Genomic DNA, 26,679 nt, shown 5'->3' with positions numbered 1-26,679 from the left:
TAATATCAAAGTCTCTTCATATTAATTAGTTCAAAGTTAATTATTATTATACTCAACTAACATATATTTTTTAAATAAATCATATTAGTTAAATTAACTAATTAATTAATATAATTATCACATAATTATACATTTGCCCTAGAAAATTAATTCCTTGCAATTTTAGTCATTTCTCAATTTATCTTGTAAATACTACCCACACTCTAGAAAGTGTATTATTAAGGTGACTTTAAGACCATGGAGCTATAATAATAAGCTCAAATAAACAAGACTATTAATTAAGCTCTTTAACTAAATAATCTTATTTATTATTTTTATTGTTATCCCACTATAAATATGAAATTGAACTCTTACTTATTATAGAATTATATTTAAAGAATTATTTTGTGCGGTCCATTGATATAATCACTTCATGTAGATTTCTCCTCCAATTATTAGTTTGTTGATTACCGTTTTACCCTTCTTATTACCTCTTTTACCTTATGTATCATTAAATCACTAGTAACACTCAATTTACAATCATATTACAAATTTAACATGAATAATTATTCACTCCTTCTAGGAAAGTTTGGATTCCAATTCTTGTAAGATCATGTTCCCAGGCTTTCACCATATTGAATCACAAAAACAAAAGTCACTAGTGTCATCATTCTAAGGGACCTTAATGAGCGAATCAAAAGTCCCAACAGACATGAACATGAGTTCATGACTCCTCAGGATATATACTGATCTACATATGATCGTCGTAAATATATTAGTTAAATCTTTATGGTGAATGGTATGTATATAAAGAAATTAATTAACATTCTAATTATACAAAGTATCATCACTAAGATGTCTATCGACATCAGCGATCCAGATTTAAATCACAATTATTGCAAAAATATTTAGTGAACTTTCTGACGCTATCTTCATAACTGTCACATCACCTCTATGCACGATTTCTTTGACTTGAAGATATTTCCTCTCAATATGCTTGCCCTTTTATGAATCCCAGGTTATTTTAAATTAGCTACTTCTCCATTTTTGTTGTAGTATAGGTTTTCCAGCTAATCTATATATATGGTATGACTTCTAGATCAGTATAGAACTTTCTGAGCCATACTGCTATTTTAGCTACTTCACAAGTCGCTCTATATTCAGCTTCCATGGTAGAATCTACAATAATAGTTTGTTTAATATTTCTCCATACTGAAGCTCCTTCACCAAGAGGGAATACTAAACCAGACGTCGACTTACTATTGTCTTATCTAAGTCAAATCAAAATCAATATATCCAATGGGGTTCAGGTCACTGCCTGAATACACAAGCATATAGTCTCTATTAGGAATTTTTGGCTTACACGCTATAAATAAACAATGAATAATATATTTTAAACATAATACTACAAACCCTCGAGACTAATCCAGAATCATATGCATCGTATAAAGACAAATCTTGAAAATTCAAAGATTAAAGAAAGATCTAAAAAAATATGTAAAATAGATAATTAAATTACACATCCTTGATAAACATAATCCTAAAATAAAATATAATAGAACTATCAAAGGTGAAAGCACAAAATATAATGGGAAACTCAAAAACAAAATCAAAATAGTACATCTCAAAGAATTAAGGTTTTAGAGAAATACAACCTTTGAATTGAACAATTGACTCTTCAAACTTGGGGGAACACCATTAGGCTTATACATGAGAAGTATCACTATCTAAAATATATACTCTAAGTCTTCCCAAAGTTGCATGAAGCTTCACCAAGATGAAATGGGAAGTGGGACTTAAAAGTCCTTTAAAACTCACACAAGTCAAGCAATTCTTTGTGAGTTTCTTCGAGAAAGTGAGTGTTCTTAGAAAGCTAGACATAGAGTTGAAAAATGTGATCAAGGTTTTTCAACTCTAATAACACTTTGTTATAATGTGGGCATCATCATTAGTGTTAACCAATAGGATTAGAGTTTTTAATTTGAGTTTTTGAGCCAGAAACACGTAATTGTACAGACTAATACGCACATACAAGGCTACGCATCACCTAGCACTAGGTGACACATCGCCTCATAGGTGACAAATCGCCTAGTGACAGGAACTACATTGCTTATTACTATTTTTCAATGACTTTAAGCCCAGGCATTGTGTAGCTTGCCAAATAGCGATGTGTCGCCTCTAGGCCTGCCCCACATGCTCAAAACGTGTCTTAAACACCTCCAAATGCTCCCAAACCGTTTAGGCACCCATAGATACCTCAAATGTATCCCTATAGATCCAAAAATATAATTTTTAAAATTCCTACAATAATGTATTTTACACCAATTTGTGCAAGAATCCTTAACCATTATACTTAACCAATCTCAATAGTCTTTCATTCTCTGAAGATACTTGAGAATGTTATTTACTGTAATACTGTGTTCTAAACCAGGATTTGATTGAAAATGACTGACTACTCCTAGTGCATAATAGATGTTTGATCTTGTACACAACATAGCATGCATTAGACTACCAACTGCTGAAGCATAGGGATACTTTCTCATATCCTCTACTTCCTAAGGTGTCTTAGGACACTGCTCCTTGGATTGAATAATTTCATGTCTGGTTGATAAATGACCTTTCTTGAAATTTTTCTGTTGCACCCTAAACTTAGCATGAATTCACTTGCCTAGCTCGGGTATAGCTGGTTGTTAAATATGTGGAAAGCTAACCAAGTAAAATATCTAGTTAGTAACCATGTGAACAGCTTGAGACTCATAATGGTCAAACCCAATATTAGGAGTCCTGGATTTACTTTGAGCTCAGAGTCAGATAGCTGTCAAACATGAGCTCAGGTGAGATATTCATCTCGCGAGGACCTATATAATGTATACTGAAGGATCCCACAAGACTCAGGAAATCTTTATACGCTCATTAATGACCAGGCTGTCTCATATATATATAATTTATTACCCAAGATAGCAGGGGCATATTTATTCTGTAATCAAATCATATCCCAATGTAAATGGGAATAATTTGTATTAATTATATACCTTATATAATTACATGGTCTATTTACACGGTGACTCGAACCTGTCCATCAAATTCCCCTATAAATACTAGGAATGTTGGACAGAGAAGGGGACAAAATTTGTTTCTGTATTACCGAAACTCTGCAGAGAGAGAAATAGTAATAATATTGACTCATGGACTAGGAGGATTTTAACCTCTGAACCACGTAAAATTTCAGGGCTTTTGAGTGGGTACTTGTTATTTCATTGCGGTTTATTATCTAGCACTAATCTACCCATTTTATTTCTTAATATACTGTTGGCAAAAAACCGTGTCAACAGTTTGGTGCTTTCATTGAGAGTAAATTAGTGCTTTACAAGTTCCAGTCAACGTTCATCATGGTGCTCACTCGCTCAATGCACGATAATGAGACATAACAACCTGGTGGGCAGGAGGCCCATCATACCACTGTTGCCAATGAAAGGGGCCCAGATGTACAGCAACGTCCGGGGAAGCAACCAACGGGTCAGGGCGATACTGGGAGTTCGGCGTCACAACTGCCAAATCCTAACCCAAGTTAATTGACTGCTATCTAGATGGAAATATGCAGTTGAGGAGCCATCTCATTATAGAAAACAGGAAGATTGAGGAGGTCTTGGCTCGATTACCTCATCTTGCAACCACCGTTAATGTCAGAAAGAGGCAAAGTGGGTCTCATAGGAATAACCGGCCTAAACCGAGTTGCTCTGTCAGCATTTCCACTCCGAGTTCTGTGCCTTCAAGGCAAAAACACCAGAATGATTGGCCTACTAATCATCACAGGGGTCATCATCATGTCAGTCGGTCAGTTAGGACTACGACCCCAAGCTCGGTGCCCTCTTCACAGATTCCCAGAAAAACAATTCTGCGAAGAGGGGCTAGCACAAGCTCACGAAGGCACAATGCTCCGGCAAACCCCTCTGTGCCACGATCGGAGCACCAGGCATAGAGAACAAGGGACGTTGGAGTAGAACCAAGGTGAGCTAATTTAGTCCGTCCTGATGGAACGAGGACAGCCTCGCCAATAAGGCATCCTTTGTCACTTGTAAGACATCCAACACTACCTCGTCCTCAACGAGATATTGCAACCCATTGGATAGAGAGCGTGTTGAGAATCCAAGTCCTCGATCTCAACCGTGAGCTGTAAGTTTCACGAACGAAAGTTACTGGACAGAGAGCCATCGTAGCGGTAGGTTCGAGAGTGGCCTAAGAAATCATATGAGTTCAGTGCAAAGTCCTTGATATGATCCACAGCTTGACTTGCGTGATCATCTGAACTTGTAGAGAATGTATCCATCTTGGGATGAGGATATTAGCTATACTTGACACGCGAGAGGTCCGTCCATAGTACGCGACAATGGGAATGCCCCACATAACCAAGCTCGAGCTTGGAGGGAAATAACCCATCACACGCGTATGATAGGATGGGGGTTGTTCAGCTAACCTAGGGAATAGGGACCCAACCCTTGAGAGACTAGCTCTAATGGAAGAACAGATGAAAGACTCTTATCTGGGAAGGAAAAGGAAGATTGTGACTCAGACGAGGAGCTCGAACCTTTTGCTCCAAACATTGCGGCGGCAACATATCTTGTAGGTTTTAGGATACTGTACATGTCAAAGTTTGATGGAAATGGAGATCTGTCTGATCAACTCGGAATGTTTAACACCATGATGGTGGCCCATAATGTCGGGCTCGATGTAAGGTGTAACTTGTTCCCTACAACTCTGCCTGGGGCTTTCTAAGCAGTGGTTTAAACAATACAAAAGGCATTCCATAAACTCATGGAAGAAATTTTCTTCTGATTTCAAAAAAGGATTCTGAGCTTCATAGGCAGCTCGGGTTGAGGCTGATTCATTGGCCAACGTAAAGAAGCAACCTGGCAAAACGCTGAAGGCAATTTGAGCAGATTTTCCAATGTTGCTGCACGAGCTAGGGATGTCGATGACAACTCCATGCTCATGGCAATGAGGACGGGAATCCTCGTCAGGGAGACCTATGGCAAGAACTCTGAAGAAAAGGAGTTAAAAGCGTACATGAATTCTTGCCCTGAGCTCAAGAATAAATAAACCTGGAGGAGGCACGAGCTTCTGTCGCGGGATTCAGCCAGACCCCTGTCCAACCCATTGGAGCGGTAACGGATGTTGCAGCTATGGCTCAAACCGTTACCCAGAATAACCATGGGGGGAACAACAAAAGGAAGAGGAATGGTGAGGGCGACCAGAGTGGGACGAAGAAAAAAAAAGTCTGTGGAGAAGTTCAAACCTATCTATACTACATATACCGACCTAACGGACACCCGAGAGTATATCTTTCTGGCTAATTCTAATCGCCTTCCATGGAAGAAGCTAGAACCTTTGAGACTCCATAATGACATCGGTCTTAACACTGATTATTGTCGGTAGCTGAAGGATAAAATTGAAACTCTCATCAGAACTGGACTGTTGGCCCAGTACACCTGAAATCGGGTAGTTCCTAATCAGCCAGCTGGGTATAACTCTCAATATGTCCCACAAACTCTAATAGGCCAATCTGGAGCTTAGGAAAACTAGGTTGAACCTCCTTTAATAGTAGGGGGAGATATAACCACTATTGCGGGAGGACCTCATTTGGTGGGCACGAGTAGCGGGGCCCAAAAGTGATACATTAATGAGTTGAAGGCTCATAACGGGGTGGAAATCATCCCGGAGCAATGGTTATCGAAACAACAACAATTGGAAAAACAACCAATCATTTTCACGGAAGGGGATGCTAACCACATCCAATTCCAACATAATGATTCATTGGTAGTAACTGTGCAGCTCGCCAACCGAAGGGTCCGAAGAATACTGGTGGATAACGGATGAAGTACCTCGGTTACTAAAATGTGGGTTTATCCGGGAGGCAAAATACCCAGTGTGGTTGGCAATCCCGTGCTGGTCCCGAAGCCGAACGGGAAGTGGGGAACCTAGATCGACTTTTCTGACCTAAACAAGGTTTGTCCCAAGGACTGTTTCCCACTACAAAGGATTGACCAATTGGTAGATGCCACGACAGGTCACGAGCTCATGTCTTTCATGGACGCATACTCGGGATATAATGAGATCACGATGAACCCTGCAAACCAAGAGCATACCAGTTTCATGACCTACATAACATATATTGTTACAAAGTTATGCCATTCGGATTAAAAAATGTCGGGGCCACATACCAACGCTTGGTCAACAAAATGTTCACTAACCACATCGGGAGAAACATGGAGGTTTATGTCGATGACATGCTTGTCAAGTTAAATACTACCAATAACCATGTACCCAACTTGGAAGAATGTTTTGGAATCTTAAGGAGATATGACATGAAACAAGAATCCCTAGAAATGCACTTTCGGGGTGGCATCTGGAAAATTTTTGGGATTCATAGTCAACACAAGGGGAATAGAGGCAAATCCTAAAAAAATCAGATCGTTGTTAGACATGCCTTCACCCAGGTTGCGTAAGGAAGTTCAAAGCCTAATTGGAAGGGTGGCGGGTTTAAATCGCTTCATTTCGAAATCCACTGACAAGTGTCTGCCATTCTACAACATGCTCAGAGGAAACAAGAAATTTGAGTGGACCGAAGAATGCGAACAGACATTCCATGATCTGAAAACGCATTTGGAAGAACCACTAGTATTATCCAAACCAATATCTAGAGAGTCTTTGTTCCTTTATCTGGCCGTGACAGAGAATGCAGTCAGTGCCATGTTAGTTCGAGAAGAAGACCGTGCTCAGAAACCAGTGTATTATGTAAGCAAGAGGATTCTTGGAGCTGAATCACGGTACCCACTGATAGAGAAGCTAGCATTCTGTCTAATTTTTGCTTCCATGAAGCTCCGACCATATTTCCAATCCCATTCTATCAACGTTTGAACCGACCAACCTTTAAGGAAGGTTTCGTAAAAACCTCAACATTGGGACGTCTCTTAAAATGGGCCATCGAACTTAGCCAGTTCGAGATATTATACTTGCCATGAACTGCACTCAAAATTCAAGCCCTTGCTGATTTTATGGTTGAATGCATCAATTTTCAGGAGAAGCTTATGAGGGAGTCGGTGCAAGAGTTATGGAAAATATTCGTTGATGGATCATCAATATTAATCTCGCCAAAAGGACATCGATTCCATACAGCTCTGAGATTCAAATTTGAGGTATCCAACAATGAAGTTGAATATGAGGCCTTACTAGCAGGACTGAGGGTGGAAAGAGAGCTGAGGGCGAAAGCCATCCGATTCTATAGTGATTCCCAACTCGTGGTGAATAAAGTGTCAGGAGAGTTTCAAGCTCGAGGCATCAAGATGGCAGCCTACCTGGCTAAGGTAAAGGGGGAGCTGTCTGAATTTGAGTTTAGCTCTGTTGAACAGATACCCCATGAGAAAAACTCTAACGCTGACGCTTTGGCACGACTTGCTACCACAGAAGAGGCTGAAATATTAAATGTAGGACAAGTGGAGTTCCTGGAGAAACTATGGAGGTCAGAATGATTGATATAAGACCAACCTGGATGACTCTTATAATGGAATATCTAGCAACGGGAAAGTTACCTAATGACAGAAAAGACGCATGAAAAATACTTTATCAAGCTCCACTATACGTAATAGTTGATGGAATCCTATATCAGCGAGGTCATTCACTGCCCCTTCTACGATATGTTATGCCTGAGGAAGCCAAAACCATTTTACAAGAAATACACGAAGGTTCCCTACCTATGCGAAAAGGAGGAGTTCGATATGCGGTAGTGGCAATCGATTACTTCACGAAGTGGGTAGAAGAAGAACCTATGGCAACAATCACCTCAAAGAGAATCCTCAATTTTGTGGTGAAAAATATCATTTGTCAATTTGGACTTCCCAAGAAGATTGTGTTAGACAACGGGACACAATTTTATAGGGATCTCTTCATAAACTTTTGCAAAAGATACGACATAATGAAGAGTTTCTCGTCGGTAGCATACCCACAATCCAATGGGTAGGTTGAGGCTGTAAATAAGACCCTCAAGGCAAGCCTGAAGAAAACGTTGGACGAAGCCAAAGGATTATGGCCCGAGCAGCTTCTGCAAGTACTGTGGGCCTACCGAACTTCTCATCGGACCTCCACGGGGCATACTCCTTTTTCCCTAACCTTCGGAAGTGAGGCCATGCTTCCAATTGAAGCCAAGGTAGCAACTCACAGGCAGAGGACATTTGATCAAGAACAGAATAACAGGCTACTTAGCGTGTTTCTCGATCTGATAAAAAAATGAGAGGAATCGCAATCACAACTCGCCCATTATCAACAAAAGTTCACTCGCTATTTCAATTCAAAAGTCAAGAGACGCAGACTCGGATTAGGCGATATAGTTCTCCAAATGGTCTTTTTGGCGAATAAAGACCCCAAGGATGGTGTGTTGGGCCCAAACTGGGAAGGACCCTACCAGATCGTAGAAGTCTTACATGAAGGAACTTTTAAACTAGCTTCGACTAAATGGGGAAGTAGTCCCATGGACCTGGAATGCTCTTCATTTAAAAATAGTATTATCAATAATATTACCATCAATGTAAGGCATATTTATAAAAGCCATTTCAAATAAATGACAAATGGATTATTGAATAACAATTTCTTAGTTTTATTATCGCAAGCTCGTGTTCTCACATTGTAAAAGCAACCAGGAAAGTTTATACATTCTGGTTGTTGGGGGCACATGGTTTTATGCTCTCAGATAAGATTAAAAACTTAGAAGCTTGGAGAAATTGATTATTCTATGGCTTTTTAAAAGCTCGAGTTTTCAATAAACCTAGCACGAACTAAGTTTAAATCATCTAAAACCATGGATGTAACAAGGTCCAAAGCTTAGAAGCTTGGAGAAATTTATTATTTGACAGCTTTTTAAAAGCTCGAGTTGTCAATAAACCTAGCGCGAACTAAGCTTAAAAAATCATTAAAAACCTTGGATATAACCAGGTCCGAGGCCTGATTATCAACAGGTATGATGGAAATAAGCGAGTAAAATATTGGATGCAACCAAGGTTGATAAAATCTATCTCGATCTAAAAATTGACCCCTGAGATTTCGAATGTACAAGAGTCTAATGATTCATAAACATGAGAAACTGAAGGAAAGAAAAATAGATCAAAAGTTAGATGTATATTCAAATAAGAATAATATATATTGTCACATCGAGGAGAAAAATCCTCGAGCTAAGACTGAAGGCAATCATTTTAATCCCAAGGGATTGTTACAAAAACATAGAAAAAATAATAAGTTACAATAAAAATCTTGAAAAAATGTCACTGATCCCCATCAACTCACTCCACTAAAGTAACCTCCTCACTGACTCCTTGAATTGCTTCGGAAGCCTTGCCAGTCTCCGAGGGTTCTTGCGAAAACCGAATCTTGAATTTAGCAAGATACGAGTCCCACAGCTCAAGCTGCATGAAAGAGAAGTTCTCATCCTGGTTGAAAGCCCAACAATGGTAAAACATCTCCTCCATTATCAATGAAGACAGTGCCACTTCCTCCATGGCCTTAGCCTTGGCCCTGATTAGCTTTGCTTTGAGTTTTTCATTCTCGGCCTAAAGATAACCAGTACGATGACTCGCCTCCACGATCAGAGCCTGAGAGATGGACAGCACAGCCTTCGCAGATTGCTCGCCCTCTTGAGAAGAAATGAAAGAAGCTTTGGCAGCATGCTCACTCTCTTGTACAATACTCAGGGCGGCCTCGGCGACCTACTCATTTTCTTGAGTAGTTGTTAAAGTAGCTCAGAGTTCCTCGTTCCTAGCTTTGACACGAGCTATGCTTTGATATTGAGCCAAGACAGACTGCAAAATAACTAAGCAAGTAAAAAAAAAAGAAGAAAAAAAAAACTTAATAAAGAAAAAAGGAGAGGAAAAGTTAGAAGTGGGAAAAGGACTCACAGTGAGACTCATCCCCATAGCAAACTCGAGGACATCTTCTAGGCTGCGCTCTTCTATGGCCCTAAGATCCCTAGCACTAGCCTTGTACGCATGGTCCACCATGTGACTCGCTATCTCATACACGATACCCCGAAAAAACTCAGGGATCTTGTCTAGAACGTGTGGTTCGGCTGGTATTCGGACGAGGGGAATATCACTTCGGATAGAAACTGGTATGAATCACTTGGGGATGTGAGGAAGGCATATGTCGGTGAGGGGGACAAGGAGCTTGCTGGACTGTAATGGTTGTTACCGGGGCTGGGGGGAAGCTCTCTTACTGGCTTCTCTCGAGCTGTGCTCACACATTTACCCTTGGGAGGTGACTTTGTAGTACCCCCTGTTTAGGGGTGACCTACTTTTCCACCCTAGGCCTTTTTACCACAGGCCCAAATCCGGACCCTTCGGCCCTGAAGGCACTCCTTAAATCTGGAGCTTGTGGAAATTCCATCTCTTCGACTAAAAAAAAATAATGAATAGAGGAATTAATTCACAAGACTAATGCTTCAAAGGTATTATAAATGCAAGGAAAAAAGAACAAGGATCCCACCCTCCGGGCTAGGGGAGGAATCTATTACAATTAGCTCAGGTGTATTGATCGAGCTAGGCATAACCTCCAATTCTGGGATTAAAGGAGGGGAGAGGGAGTCTAAGGCTACGATCTCTTGGATACTAGGGGGTTCAGGCTCTTCTTCAGGGCTGGACTCATCTACATACTCTCTGAACCCAGGAGAAAATGCACCCTGGAGCAGGGAAAGCCAGGTCCTACGGTTGGTTCCATACTCTTCAAAGATTGTGGATCTAAAGTTTAGTGTGTTGTCTGTTAGGATAACTTATACAGGATCTTTATTTATTTTCATGTAGATCTATTATTAAACAAATTAATATGAGATAACCTAGAACATGTTTCAAAAATTGAATTCAAAGAGAAATAATGATAAGAATACTTACATTATATGTAGTGGAATGAATGAGTCATTCCTTCAGTATCTCTAACCCTTGTATCCTTTCTGTCTCAGAGTATTACCAAGAAACTAAACCGATCTTCAATTTTCTACACAGCCTTCCAAAGTATCTTTAGAATCACCTAGACTAGGGTGGACAATTCTCAACACACGAGATAGATACAGAGAGAAAAAGAATAGAAGAGAAAAATTGAGGCTTAGAAAAGGACTTATGTTTAGAGAGAATCTAAAACCTATAAGAAACTTGTGTTTCAACTTATGACATGACTTGTCTTTTAAACTATCTCTTAACATTCCTTTTATAGACTCAATTAGGCCATTTATTTAATTAAAAATTCAATATAATATTAGCCAATTAACAGCTCTAGATCGAAATTATCACGGGCTTTAGGCCCGTAAAATTTTCCATTTGATTATAAGCCCGTAGGGCTTAAAATCAAGGCCTCTATAATTTTCTATTCATTTAATTAATTAAATAATTATTTAAATGATTTATCAAATTAGTTATTTATAATTTGATCGTTGATTTAAACTTATTTATTAATTTAGATAATAATTTATCTTTTTTCTTCTCTAAATTACATAACTCTATGAAACTATAAAAAATTTACCTGGTCAACTTTGATAATTCTAATTGATAATTAAACTATCTAGATGATTTTATTTAAGGTACAATGGGGACCATGGGCCTACGAAATCAAGCTCCAATAAGTTATCATAAATCTAACAAATAAATTTACTAACTTACTTATTCCACGTGACTCCACTAAAGACTCGGAATTGCACTCTTCGTTTCATAGAACTCTCTATAACAAATATAGATACGTTATTAATTATCCATTGTTACAACCATAATTGTCGCTCAATCCTTTATAGACGGTCTACATTAAGATGAGACTAAAATACCATTTTACCCCTCATTGTATTTTATCCTTAAAACACTTAGTTCCTTGTAAATAATATTTCAGTAAACTAATATCAATTACTAAAATGAGATCTCTATCATTTAGCACCTTGAACCAAACTAAAAGGAAACCATCATTTCACTTCTTCATCAGAAGCTATAGATGTTCATATCTATGATTAACACTCCCACTCAATTATATTACCAAGTTCCCAAGATGTAAGTATGGGCTGGTCTGTAGGGTAAGCTGGTAACGAACAAATCAAAGAACTCAAATAATACAATCAGTTAGAATACTAACCACTCAGAATTAAGATTGAATTGACCTATGGTCAACAATATGATATGACTAGAATAGATATTAACGGTATGTTTACTTATCCTATCAATTGTAAATATCGGTCCAGTCCGATGTAACAAATACATCCGATCTTATTTACTTTGCTAATGTTCTAGAAAGAACATAAAACTACAATGTGTAAGTATATCATATCGTAGATTGCCAAGTCAATGTAAATCCTGTGCACTGAATAATCTTAGAACTAACTTATTTTGAACATATAATCATATTTATATTCCACTGTGATTACATCACTATAAATATGATTAGCTATATGCTCGTGATTTAATAGAAGTTTATATGTAACAAATAATCATGAAAATAAAACATGTGAGCAAAGTGATTGACCAAGTCAAAAAATGATTTCTATTTTTTTATTGATAATAAATGAGATTACAAAGAAATTGAGTTTTAATTAGGGCATAAAACCCCAACAAACTCCCAGTTGCACTAATTGAAACTAATGCCTTATTTCTACTAATCCCATTTCTTTGATATGCTTATCAAATGCAACTTCTGGTAGTGTCTTTGTAAACGGATTTGCAAGATTGTCTTCAGATGCAATCTTCATAACCTTCACATCTCCCTAGGCCACATATTCTCGAATTATGTGATACTTCCTTTCTATATGCTTACTTCTCTTGTGACTACGAGGTTCTTTCGAGTTGGCTATCGCTCCTGTATTTTCACAAAACAACATAAGCGGTTAATCCATTTCTGGAATAACACCAAGATCCGAATAGAACTTCTTTAGCCAAACTATTTCCTTAGCTTCTTCTGACACGACTATGTACTTAGCCTCCATGGTGGAATATGAGGTTGTAGACTGCTTTACGCTTCTCCAAATCATAGCTCCACCCCCTAGAGTAAACACCATTCGAGAAGTAGACTTCCTGTCATCAACATTAGTGTGAAAATCTGAATCGGTGTAGCCTACAGGGTTCAGAACACCACCCTTGTAGACTAACATATAATCCCTAGTCCAATGTTCCGGTCCTGGGTTTGACTGATACCTACTCACTACTCCCACTGCATAGCAGATATCTGGTCTTGTACACAACATGGCATACATTAGACTTCCAACTGCAGATGCGTAAGGAACTTTTCTCATTGCATCTTCCTCTTCAAGAGTCTGGGGAGACTGCTTCTTTGAAAGATGAATTCCATGGCAGGACGGTAAATGTCCTTTCTTGGAATTTTCCATTGAGAAACGTTCAAGCACTTTATCAATGTAAGCTGCTTGAGATAGTGGTAAGAGTTTGTTCTTTGTATCCCTAATAATCTAGATACCTAGAACATAACTTGCTTCGCCCAAATCCTTCATCAAGAATTGAGTGCTTAGCCAATTCTTCACATCTGGCAATTTCTTAACATTGTTTCCAATGAGTAAAATATCATCTACATAAACAACTAGGAATACCACTATTTGATTTTCCTTTAGTTGGTAAACACCCGGCTCATCAATATTTTGTTCAAAGCCATAGGTTTTGATTATTTCATCAAACCTAATATTTCAGGAATAAGAAGCTTGCTTAAGTACATAGATGGACCTATTCAACTTGCAAACTTATTCTTCTTATCCAGCCACTTAAATCATCCAGGCTGATCCATATAAATGACTTCATCAAGCTTTCCATTAAGAAAAGCTATCTTGACGTCCATTTGCCAGATCTCATAGTCGAGAGCGGCTACTATGGATAGGAGGATGCGAATGGATTTGAGCATGGCTACCAGACTAAAATTTTCCTCATAGTCCACACCTTCTCTTTGGGTATAAGCCTTTGCCACCAATTGATCTTTATAAGTCTCGATATTTCAATCAATACCTCATTTCTTCTTGTAGATCCACTTGCATCCAATGGCCCTAAAGTCACTAGGTGCTTCCACTAGATCCTAGACGAAATTTGAGTACATGGACTTCATTTCTTGTTTCATGGCTTCGAGCCATAGTTCCAGTTCAGGGCTGGCCATTGCCTTTTTGAAAGACAACGGATCATCATCACTAGTGTCACCAACAACCATATTGGTTTCACCATCCATACCATAGCGAATTGGGTTCCTAGAAACTCTCCCACTACGACAAGGCTCCGTGATTGTTTGTTCAGGAACAATGATACTTTCTTCATTAAAATCGACTTGTGTCGGTTGGACATGAAGAGTGGGAATTTCATCATCAACTCGTGTTGATGACGATGGAACATTGGTTGGAGTCAATTCCGTAGCCATCTCCTCTAAAACTACTTTTCTACGTGGTTTGAAGTTTTGGACATAGTCATTTTCAAGAAAAGTAGCATTCGTAGGAGTAAGCACTTTCTTTTTTGAATGACTATAGGAAATTCCACCTCGAGTACCTTTTGGATAGCCAACAAACATGCAAACTTCAGTTCACGATTCTAGCTTTCCTTCCTTTTTCCTCAGGACCTGGGCAGGACGCCCCAGATTTCATAATGGCATAAACTAGGTTCAGGACCACTCCAGCGTTCTAAAGGTGTTTTAGGAATTGATTTAGATGGCACAAAATTGAGAATGCCATTCGTGGTTTCAATTGCATGTCCCTAGAATGAAGTTGTTAGAGTTGAGTAACTAAGCATGCATCGAACCATTTCCAATAAAGTTCTATTCCGGCATTCTGCTACACCATTTTGTTGCGGAGTACCTGAGGCAGTAAGTTGTGATAAAATCCCAAATTTAGTTAAACGATCTTGGAACTGCATATCCAAATTCTCCACCCCTATCAGATCATAAGATTTTTAACATTTTGCCTAATTGGTTTTGAGCCATAGCTAGGAATTCCTGAAACTTTGAAAATGTTTCTAATTTCCTATTCATTAGGTAAGTACATGAGTATCTAGAGTAATCATCTATGAAAGTTACGAAATACTCAAAATCACCCCTGGCTTGAATAGTCAAGGGGCCACAAACATCTGAATGCACAAGTCCAAGTGGTTCTTTTGCCCTATCACCCTTTGCAAAGAATGGACGGGTTGTCAGTTCACCTTCTAGACAAGATTCACAGACAGGTAATTCACCTAAGGTGAGTTCCCTCAAAGGCTCATCCTTTGTAAGTCTTTGAATCCTTTCATAGCCAATGTGACCTAGTCTCAAGTGCCATAATTATGTCATATTATCGTTATCGGTCTTTTGACGTTTATTGGTCCTAGGTTTAGCTCCTTTGAATAAATCATTGTTAAGAGCGAGGGGTTCGTTAGGTCGCAGAACATGCAGCCTGTTTTCCAAACAAGCAACACACAATTGTGATCCATTGAAAAAATAGATATATTGGAACTTGTGGAAGTCATAAAAAATTGTTCTAATTGCCACATGGAAACTGAAATTAAATTTTTACTAAAATTCTGAATAAAAGATACATTTTAAAATTAAAAATTTATTTCCAAACTTCAGACGAGCTCTTCCTCTAGCTTGGACCGCAATGAACACTCTATTCCTAACTCTAAGCTTTAAGCCGCCTCTGTCCAATTCCTCGCACGATACAAGAAGCTTTGTTTTTTGCAGCTAGAAACTTGGGGCAATCTCGTTTCTAATGCCCCTTCTCTTTGCAGTGAAAGCACTTATCTTTACCTTTCTTGTTTTGCTTATTCTTCCCCTTAGGCATTTGTGCATTTGGTTGTGCACTCATCTTTGTAGGCTTGGGGTTGTTGTTTTGTCCACCTTTCCTCTTGTTTCCAGCTTTCGAAGACGAAACTTGGTTAGCTTCAGCCTTAGCTGGATCAGCAGCAGTAGTAGTATTTTCTCTTCCTTTACTAGGTCCACCCATGATAGGCCAAAAAATCTGAAGCTCGTTCATGAGCTACGTCAAACCATAGTTGAGTTGATCACAAGCGTGTGGACACGGTGCCATCACGAACGTGCAGTGATGGTGCTATCTGAGCATTTATGGTGCCATCACGAGCATTGACAGCGCCATCACGAACGTGCAGACACAGGGCTCGTTCTGGGGATTCCTCAATCATGACGAACTTGGACTTGTCACCAATCAACACAATGTTGATGTTTCGCTTCCATTTAAGGAATTTTTCTCTAGTGAGTTTCTCCATCGAAAGTTGAGCAAGAATGGGAGTAGACACAACCATACTTAAAACTACAAATTATCAATAAAATAGAAATCAAACACATTTGCTCAATAAAGCTCTTATTCACACAAAATTCAAGAAATAGCACCACATATTTAAAAAATATGTAAGATATGAGAAAAAATACCAAAAACAATCATATCTATATTTCTTTAGGTTTTTAACTAATCTATGATATCATTGTCCCGGTTAATGAGAGTAAAAAATACCACTAGTTAAATAAAGTTGTATACTTATTTAATAATGGACACCATTATTAACAACCTACTATTCGATCAAAATAAGAAAACAAAATCTCTTACTTTATGTGCTAGACCCATAGTTTTGATAATCAATAGATTTAGTCCTAGTAGTCACCATAGGGGTGAGTCTAGTAGAATTTGACCTATAATTATCTATCTTTCAAAATATAACCTTGTCAAAATAACTAATGAACACCTTCCGTAGGTGGACGAATCAAAGTGTCTCGAGGCCCCATTAAGCTATTGACGTTGTTCAACCAACGGTGGAGATCGAATATAATTTTGAAAATATGCTCATTATAAAATTAAAATAGTATTTTTATTATTCATTTTTAGAAAATTAATGACTATGGCTCTCCAAAAAATTGAAACAAAATTAAATTTTTAACATCAAAGTCCTATTAATTCTAAAGTGTCACATTGAAACAAATTTAATTAATTTAGAATTAATTTGTTGCTAATCAATATTTAGGTTTAACTAATATAATAAACATATACAATTAAGTCCAACTCAAGTAAATAAGCCTTAACAATTGGGTTTGTATGGAGGAGGGCTGGGCTCAGTATGTCATTCCCACAACTAAGGCCCCCAAACTTCGATACAAATACCAAAATACAGGAATTTAAACCTTCGTTTTATTAATTGTTATTAATTGATTAGACCCATTATAGTCATGCAAAGCAAATGGACCTTCACAAGTGGAATCACTCACAAGTGAGGAATTTAAACTTTACATTTTCTAATGGGCCTAAATAAAACCTATCATTTTATGAATTTTTTATTTGGCAAAAAAATTCATATATTGAACAAACATATGTGCCACTATATGCATCTAAGCCCAATTGCAAAAATACCACATATAGTGCAAACAAACATGTTATAATTGGATGGGCCTAATCATATTACTATATGAGCAATTCTATGAATTTATGCAAAAATACCACAATTTATTTCTGTTATCCAAAAAACAAGCATGGATGACATGGCAAACATTTAGTACACGTGGCTAACATCTGGCAGAATTCGTGCTCGACCATCGACCAAGAAGACATCTACTGTCACGATGTTCGATCTCTTCATACGACCAGCCCGGTCGTACGCATGCTATACGCGGAAAAGATCCTATGCAGTTATGATAGTATCCGAAATTATCTCCCATGATTTCCTGAGTATCCGATTATTTAGGAAATAATATATGTAACAAATTAATGTAAATCCTCCTTGAGCCTATAAATAGAGAAGGAGGGCTCAAGGGAAAGGGATCTTCTTCTTCTTTTTTGCTTTCTGATCACTAGCGATTAGAGTTATCCTATTTGATATATTGTCTTGTTCTTCAGAGGTGAGTGAAACTCATTGAACCCTAGTTCTTTGATCACTCCTTTGAATTCTATATCAATAAAAATTCAAGTGGACGTAGGTCATTACCAGATTCTGGGGCCGAACCACTATAAACTCTGGTGTTCCTTATTGTTTCGTCATCATATTCTTTCCAACGTGTTTGTCCAAATCAAGCATATTTGACTCCGTGTAAGTTGGCCAAAATCAGGGTCAACATTCTGGTGCTTTCATTGAGAGCTTGATACATTATCGTTGAAAGATCAATGGAGAAAACTACCAAGAAAACTGGACAGGCGGCCGGCGCTGCACCATCTCACCCGCCTCCTCCAAACGTGGCTGAGGATGAGCCACATTTGGAATTTGATGAGGAAGAAATGGACTCCGAAATGCTGAAGAATACCTTAGGGGTATTGCAGGAGGAACTGGCCAATCTAAGGGCCGGCCAGGAAAGTGCTATCGAAATCATGGCGCGGCAGCAATAAGAAATTGAACGGCAGCGCCTGGAGCTAAGTGAAAGACAGGCGGAGATGGACCGTCTCCAGAGAGAGGCCATGGCAGCCCTCGAAGCAGCCCTACAACTAGCTAGGAATCAGGCTGCACCCGCCTTGCAGCCTGATCAACCTGCAAATGGGCCACCCCACAGGGGTCCCAATCCTAGCCCGCCTATCCAACCCTCGAGCCCACAAAGGCCCGAGCAGCCACTGGCACCTCAGGACGATGTCCCGCTGATGGACCCTGAGGCACAGCCTCTATCCCAAGCTGGTCGCGGAAATTCCCCGCAGCAGAGGCAGAATAGGGCCGGGCAGCCGCCTCGCAGTCCTAGATGCCACAGGGGCGATGAGCCAAACCCTCAGAGCAGAGGAAAGCGTCCACCTGGTAACAGGAGGAACTCAGAGTTAGGCTCTGCGGTCCGACGCCCCCCATGGCATGATAATGCACGGGGACCTACCGACCAACGCGGGCCACCTTCTATCGCTCAAGAGGTTCTAGTCCGGGAAGGCAATAGAGGGAATAGTCAATCCCACCATAGCCAATCAAGATTCAGAGATGGCCATGGTTATAACGAGGTCGACTCAGGCAGAGGAAATTCCGGTCGGAGGAATGAAGAAAGAGGTGGAGGCAGAAGCCAGCCAGCTCGGGATGACCAACCCGAAAGACGGGACGTTGGGGGGCAGCCCAGACAAAATAACGTCTTCAACCGGCTCAGAGATAGCGAGCAGAGGAGGAGAGACGAGGATTTGAGAGATGTACTCAACGATCGCTGCGAGCGGCACGACGAGTACGTCCCCCCAGCACCAGAGGCCACGACGATTCCTGGCGCCGTGCAAGCCCAGATAGATGCCCTCAACCAGGCAGTCCAGCAGCTGGTCGGGGGAAGAACATCTTATATCGACCATGATAGGAGAAAAAGCACTCCTTTCATCTTGAGGATAGCTATGGCAGAAACTCCTAGCAAGTTTAAGATGCCTACGCTTCCAAACTTTTATGGGTATGGTGACCCGGTATCTCACGTCAACAAGTTTGAGATACAAATGGACATTCAGAAAGTGTCCGAAGACGCTCGGTGCAGGATCTTCCCTGCAACACTTTCAGATGCCGCACAGGAATGGTTTTTCAAATTCCCTCCTGCAAGTATAGTTTCCTGGAAAATGTTCGTAAAGGAGTTTTACGGACAGTTCTACGCAGGTCGTGTGCACCCGACTGAGGCAAACCAGCTGAAAGACGGAGAGCCACTGAAAGACTACGTCCAGCGCTTTATGTGAGCAGCGACTGGGGCGAAAACAGTGGGAGACAAGGGCAAGATGATGGCCATAACTACAGGAGTTAAGCGCCGCACGCCTCTCTGGGACAACCTCAGAAAACATGGGGTCAGAACTACCCAGGAATTTTTGGATCGAGCTGATCGATACATCAAGCTCGAAGATGCCATCGCCAACAAAGGAAAACCCCTAGGCAAGGACAAGGGGACTGTCGAGCCCGCCAAAGCTGCCAATGGGTCCAAGCCTAACGGCAACGGCAAAGGCAACGGGAACGACAACGACAATGGCAAGAATGGGGGGAAATGGCCACACAATGAGCCTTCCACCTCTGACAATAAATGATCCAAGGGTAATCGTTATGAACCTCGGTTCACTAACTATACTACCCTTATTGAGTCTCGAGGAGAGGTTTATCAGGCCACGAGTTCCAGTGTGCCTTATAAGAAACCTGCTCCCATTCGAAAGGATATTTCGAGAAGAGACACTACCAAGTTCTGTCGTTATCATAACGACTACGGACATGATACCAATGAATGCAACCAGCTGAAAGATGAGATCGAGTTCCTTATTAGACAAGGACACTTGAGAAGATATATACGGGCCTCGGGAAATTCCCATGGAGAAGCTCCAGGTGGCAACGAGCAAGCGCCCACACGCCAACGCTCGCCACCTTTGCAGCCTGACCCCGTAACTAGCACATTGTTAACCATCTGTGGAGGCCCGCACATCGCGGGAAACAGCGGAAAGGCCAGAGAATGATATGCTCGGACTCTGCGCCATGACCAGGACATCGAGATGATGACTGTGGATGACCGCGCGCCAAAAAAGGCTCAGTCAGAAGAGGGTGAAATAACCTTCTCTGATAGCGACGCCCAACATGTCCGGTGCCCACATTTCGATCCGCTGGTCGTAGATATCCAAATGGCCAATATGATGGTGAAGAGAGCACTAGTTGATACAGGAAGTTCGGTGAATATCCTGTATAAATCTTCGCTGGAACGCATGAAGTTGTCCGTTAAGGACCTAGTGCCCTACAACCAAACAATATACGGATTTTCTGGTGAGGGACTTGTCCCAGCAGGGTCAATCAGACTACCAGTGACAGCAGGTACAATGCCTGCTTCCAGGACATTACTCGCTACTTTCATAGTAGTCGATTGTCCTTCGGCGTACAATGCCGTCATTGGGAGGCCTATACTGGTTGATCTACGGGCCGTCACCTCTATATGGCACTTGGCCATGAAATTCCCGACAGACGCAGGAGTAGGACACGTGTTGGGAAACCAGAGGGAGGCCAAGGAGTGCTACAACGCCTCAGTCACGAAGGCGAAGAAAGGAACGTCAAAGAGCACTCCCCCAGATAGGTTGCAGATGGCAATTGATACACAAGCCCAATCCGGTGATGAAGTCACCAAATAGGGTGTTTCCCAAAGTGAGGATAGATATTTAGATCCTCGCTTTGGGGATTTTGAAGAAAATGTTGGACCCGTCAAGGACCTAAAAGAGGTCCAACTTGAGGAGAAAGACCCGACCAAAGTCGTGAAGGTCGGGAAAAACTAGAAAGTCTTTGCCTGGTCGTACAAAGACATGGCTGGGATAGATCCTGCAGTTATCAGCCATGTCCTGAACATAGACAAGAGTTTTCCACCCACGCAACAGAAAAGAAGGCTGCTCGATAAGGATCGGTCGAGAGCCTTAAAAGAAGAAATTGATAGATTAAAGGAGAATGAGTTCATCAGGGTGGCGTTTTATCCATCGTGGGTCTCTAATCCAGTACTGGTACCCAAGCCTAACGACAAATGGCAAACCTGTGTGGATTTTACAGACCTCAATAAAGCCTGCCCGAAGGATTGCTTCCCACTCCCAAGGATCGAACAGTTGGTCGATGCTACTGCAGGACACGAGATCCTCTCCTTCATGGATGCATACTCAGGCTACAATCAGATCAGCATGCATCCCCCTGACGAGGATCACACCAGCTTTCGGACTGATACGGGATTATACTGTTATAAAGTAATGCCCTTCGGACTGAAAAACGCAGGTGTGACTTACCAGCGATTGGTTAATCACATGTTTAAAGAATTAATCGGGGTAAACATGGAGGTGTACGTGGACGACATGCTGGTAAATTCGAAAAAAGCAAGAGGACATGTGAAGGATTTACAAGAGTGTTTCGACGTATTGAACAAATACCAAATGAAATTAAATCCTCTCAAATGTTCCTTCAGAGTCGGATCAGGGAAGTTCTTGGGGTTTATTGTCAATTCAAGAGGAATCGAGGCCAACCCCGACAAGATAAAAGCCCTGATCGACATGAAATCGCTAGAGAAGATCAAGGATGTACAAAGTTTAACTGGAAGAATTGCGTCCCTTTCTCAATCTACTTAGGGGCAACAAAAAGTTTGAATGGATAGGAGACTGCGAGCAAGATTTTCAGGCCCTAAAAGCCCATATGGCACAACCTCCTATTTTATCAAAGCCTATCGAAGGAGAAACTTTGTTCATTTACCTGGCGATCACTAAAGTTACTGCTAGTGTCGTACTAGTACGAGAGGAAGAAGGTGTACAAAAAGCAGTTTACTATGTAAGCAAGAGGCTTATCGGAGCAGAACTGAGGTATCCTCCCATCGAGAGGTTAGCATACTGTTTAATCTTGGCCTCAAGGAAGCTACATCCTTACTTCCAAGCCCATCCCATTATAGTCTTAACTGACCAGCCCCTTCAGCAAGTCCTCCAAAAACCAGAGGCAGCTGGGCGTTTATTAAAATGGGCAGTCGAACTGGGGTAGTTTGATATTACATATTCACCGCGAGCAGCAGTAAAAGGACAAGTATTGGCTGATCTTATTGCAGAGTTCACCGAACTCCCAGACAATGAGCAGTGCGAAAAGCCTAGTGCGCCTGAGCCTCAAGATGAAGCTCCTTCATGGAAGTTATTCACAGATGGGTCGTCCAACGAATCTCACGTGGGAGCAGGGGTGATCTTGATAACGCCAGAAGGGCATCGATTTCACTGCGCCATTAGGTTCGACTTCGCAGCGTTAAATAATGAAGCCGAATACAAAGCACTCCTCGTAGGATTAAGAATGGCAAAAGACATGAGTATAAAGGTGTTGGATATTTACAGTGATTCACAGCTGGTAGTGAATCAAGTTCTAGGGGAATATGAAGCACGAGGCCTGAAAATGGTGGCCTACTTGAACAAAACTAAAGACCTGTTAGCCCAGTTCACGAAGTATACCCTCCAGCAAATACCCCGGGATCAGAATTCGAACGCAGATGCCTTAGCCAAACTCGCGAGCGCGAAAGATGCTGACACTTTGAATATTGTGCTAGTGGAAAGATTGGGCGAGCCAAGCATACGAGAAAATGAAACGAGTATGGAAATCCGAATGGAAGATACATGGATGGCGCCTTACTTGGAGTATCTTACAAATGATGTACTACCAGCAGATAGAAACAAGGCCAGAACTCTTCAAAGGCAGGCTGCTAGGTATATACTGGTCGATGGTGTTCTATATCGAAGAGGATATTCCATGCCACTACTTAGATGTATTACACCAGAGAAAGATAAGGAGCTAATGAAGGAAGTACATGAAGGATTCGCGGGGATCACGTTGGGGGGCAAAGTTTGGCGAAAAAGATTCTAAGGCAGGGTTATTTCTGGCCGACTATGAACGAAGATTCAATGGAGTTTGTGCGAAAGTGTCAGAGATTTTTCAAAATCCCACGCGTTGCTCCAAACGAGTTAAAACAGATGCAGAGTCCTTGGCCTTTTGCAGTATGGGGTATAGACTTGATTGGATCCCTACCAACGGGAAAAGGCAGAGTGAAGTACGCAGTTGTAGCAGTCGACTACTTCACCAAATGGGCCGAAGCTGAACCACTCGCTACCATAACAACCAAAAAAGTTCTTGACTTTGTCATCAAGAACATTGTTTGCCGATATGGTTTGCCTCGAAAGATTGTCTCAGACAACGGAACCCAATTTGACAGTGACTTATTCACAGACTTCTGCCAAAGGCACGGGATTATTAAAAGCTTTTCTTCAGTCGCGCATCCACAAGCAAATGGGCAGGTCGAAGCAGTGAATAAAATGCTTAAGGACACCCTGAAGAAAAGACTTGAAGACGCTAAAGGAGCATGGCCAGAACAGCTGCCTGAAGTCCTTTGGTCTTATAGAACTTCTCATCGAACAGTGACGGGTCACACTCCGTTTTCCTTGGCATACGGGTATGAAGCTATGTTACCTGTCGAATTAGATCCCCCCTCACATCGACGCATTACATACGACCAGAGCCAGAATAGACAACTGATGATGGAGTCCCTAGACTCAATTGAAGAAATACGAGAATGAGCCCAACTCCGAGTTGCTGCGTACCATCAAAAGGTCGCTCGGTATTTTAACTCAAAAGTAAAAGAAAGGAAATTCAACGTCGGTGACCTAGTGCTACGACGAGTTTTCCTGAATACCCGCGACCCCACTGCTGGAGTGCTCGGACCAAACTGGGAAGGACTTTACCACATTGAAGAAGTCCTTCATCCAGGCACCTACAAACTTGCACGCTTAAATGGAGATCTCGTTCCACGCTATTGGAACGATGAACACCTACACAAGTATTACCAATAAACAGTCCTTTTTAAAGGACTGGCTTGTATTAATTTTTACTTTTTACAAGTTTCAAAAAATGGTTAGCCACGTTGTATGGCTAATCTCTTATAAGTGTAAGATCTTTTTAAGATCACTCGTAAAGACATGATTAGTCCATTTTTAATACGAGATTATAAGGGACTGTGCGCAGCCAGTCATTCTTGCCAACCATTGTAAATTTATTTTTACAAGTATTTGTTCATTACGTGTGTTGTTTTGTTGTATTATAAGTGTTACGTTTCTTACCGAGTAGAAATGTTCGCACAGGTCGTGGTCAAGGCAAGTGACCAAGGACCTAAAGCTCCTCGATCACTTGGGGGGCACATAAGGTACATCGATAGCAAAGCATACCAAAGGGTATGTAAACACATGAACAAACTTAGTGAAAGCATGCTACGGTACTTAGAGTATTTTTCAAAATTTATGTTTTGTTAAATCAAACCAATGTACTATGCTAAGTTCGGTCATGCGAACATATATTGTTGATGCGGTTCTTCGCCAACAGGTAATTAAGAAAATAAGAGAAAGGGATTAGTGCTGAATAATGAACCGAAACAGATGAATGATCTTAAAATGGAATGATGACACAAATACATTTTTAGGTGGTTCAAAGGTTAAAATCCTTCTACTCCACCAGCCAATACTATTGCTATATTTATGGTATTCTTTACAGGATATTTCATTACACAATAGAATCCAACCCTTTGCAACTCCCAGGATTTCCATATTTATAGGAGAGGGCACCTGGGAATTGGTAAGGGGGGTCATCCCGTGACCTTCTGACCCATCATGTCACTTATGTGACATTCATGATTAATTCCTAAAACCTGACAAATGAAGTGTGGTCTAATCAATAGGTAAGGGGGATAATGGGCCGCACGACCCAACCCAGTCGTGGGTGCCTGAACACGCACGTTCATGCGGCGTGTCCGAGAATTCAGGGATATATCAGACACGTGATGTCTGATATATGCACGGTTACATTGCGTGGTTGACTTTATAAAGGGTCACAGCTTCCAACTCCAGCTCCTGCCTCGAGCTGGACACCTTCTTGACCTGCGGTCTTTATTTTCCTGACTTGGCCCTTAAATAATCTTGGTAAACCTTTGGTTACCCCGAGCTATAAAGGTAGGACCTGACGACAGCAGCTCCGGCCATGTGGTATCCACGTGGCTAATATAATTATGCCATATCTCACCTCGCTAATAGCCCGTGGAAATTTAGGGCGTACATATATTATAATAAAAGAAACATTATAATATCAATAAGGCAATCTTTTACACCGCGAGCAGTATTGCTCAGATGTAATAGTTCAATTAAAACTAAAAATCTTTTACACCGCGAGTAGTATTGCTCGGATGTAATTGTTCAATTAAAAGTAAAAAGCTTTTGCACCGTGAGTAGTATTGCTCAGATGTAATTGTTCAGTTATAAGTAAAAAAGCTGCCCTTGCAGCAATAAAAATAAATTGTCTTTACAAACAGACCCGTGGGCAATAAAAACAAAATAAAAGAAAAAATTTTACTGAGCAGGAGGGTTTTGAGGATTAGGGGGAGTGCCCTGGTCGGCAGGAGGACCAGCTTCAGCATCAGCAGCAGGAGCCTTAGCCTTAGCTTTCTCCTCTGCCTCCAACCGGGTAGCGCACTGCGCCATCAGAGTTCTCTTCAACCACTCGAAAAGATAGTTGAAGTTGGCCTCCCAGTTGTTCTTCCAGAAGTCGTAAAAGAAGAGGAGAGTGGCCTCCTTATACTTCTTCAAGTTCATGGCCCCTTCCTCCTCAAGCTCTAGCACTCGCCCCTCGAGCTCATGCACCCGCTCTTCGAGTTTCTTCGTCTCATCCCTACTGGCGGTCAGATCAAGTCCAAGCTGCTTACACTCTTGGGTGACAAGTACAGAACTTTCCCTCCATTTCTCTCGTTCCTAATTGGCTTTCTTCAAGGCATCTTGGGCGTCCTGAAGCTCCTTGGTGAGAGTAGCTTGGTCCTCGCACAGTTGTTCATTTAGCTTGGACAGCTCCTTGTTCTCCTCGAGCAGCTTGTTGTTCTCATCCTCAAGTGCTTGCTTAGCCTGGGCAAGCCTGGAGTCGAATTTCTTTCTTCGAGAAACCAACGCCCCAGCACGGCGCCAGCTAGCAGTTAAAGACAGCAGCCCCTGAAGACAAAGAATGAGATAAAGTAAGGAAAAGGAGTTAGACATAAATGATGAAGTAGCAGGAGATGACTTACGCTGACTATCTCATTCAACCCTCTATTGATGATTTGGTCGACCTCCATTGAAGCAGTTTCAGTGATGGCGGCCTAGCTGCGTCTGTGCTTCGAGAGCTTATATATCCTCTCCCTGGCCGACCCGACCACGACGTTGGACAGGGAGCCTTCGGGCAAGTTGTCCAATGCCTCCTTGTCAGCGGCCCTAGAGGAGGGTTGTGGATTAGCAGT

Source organism: Humulus lupulus, chromosome 7 (genome assembly GCF_963169125.1).
Source record: "Humulus lupulus chromosome 7, drHumLupu1.1, whole genome shotgun sequence".
In the NCBI taxonomy this organism is placed as follows: Eukaryota; Viridiplantae; Streptophyta; class Magnoliopsida; order Rosales; family Cannabaceae; genus Humulus; species Humulus lupulus.
This window is presented reverse-complemented; position numbering follows the sequence as displayed.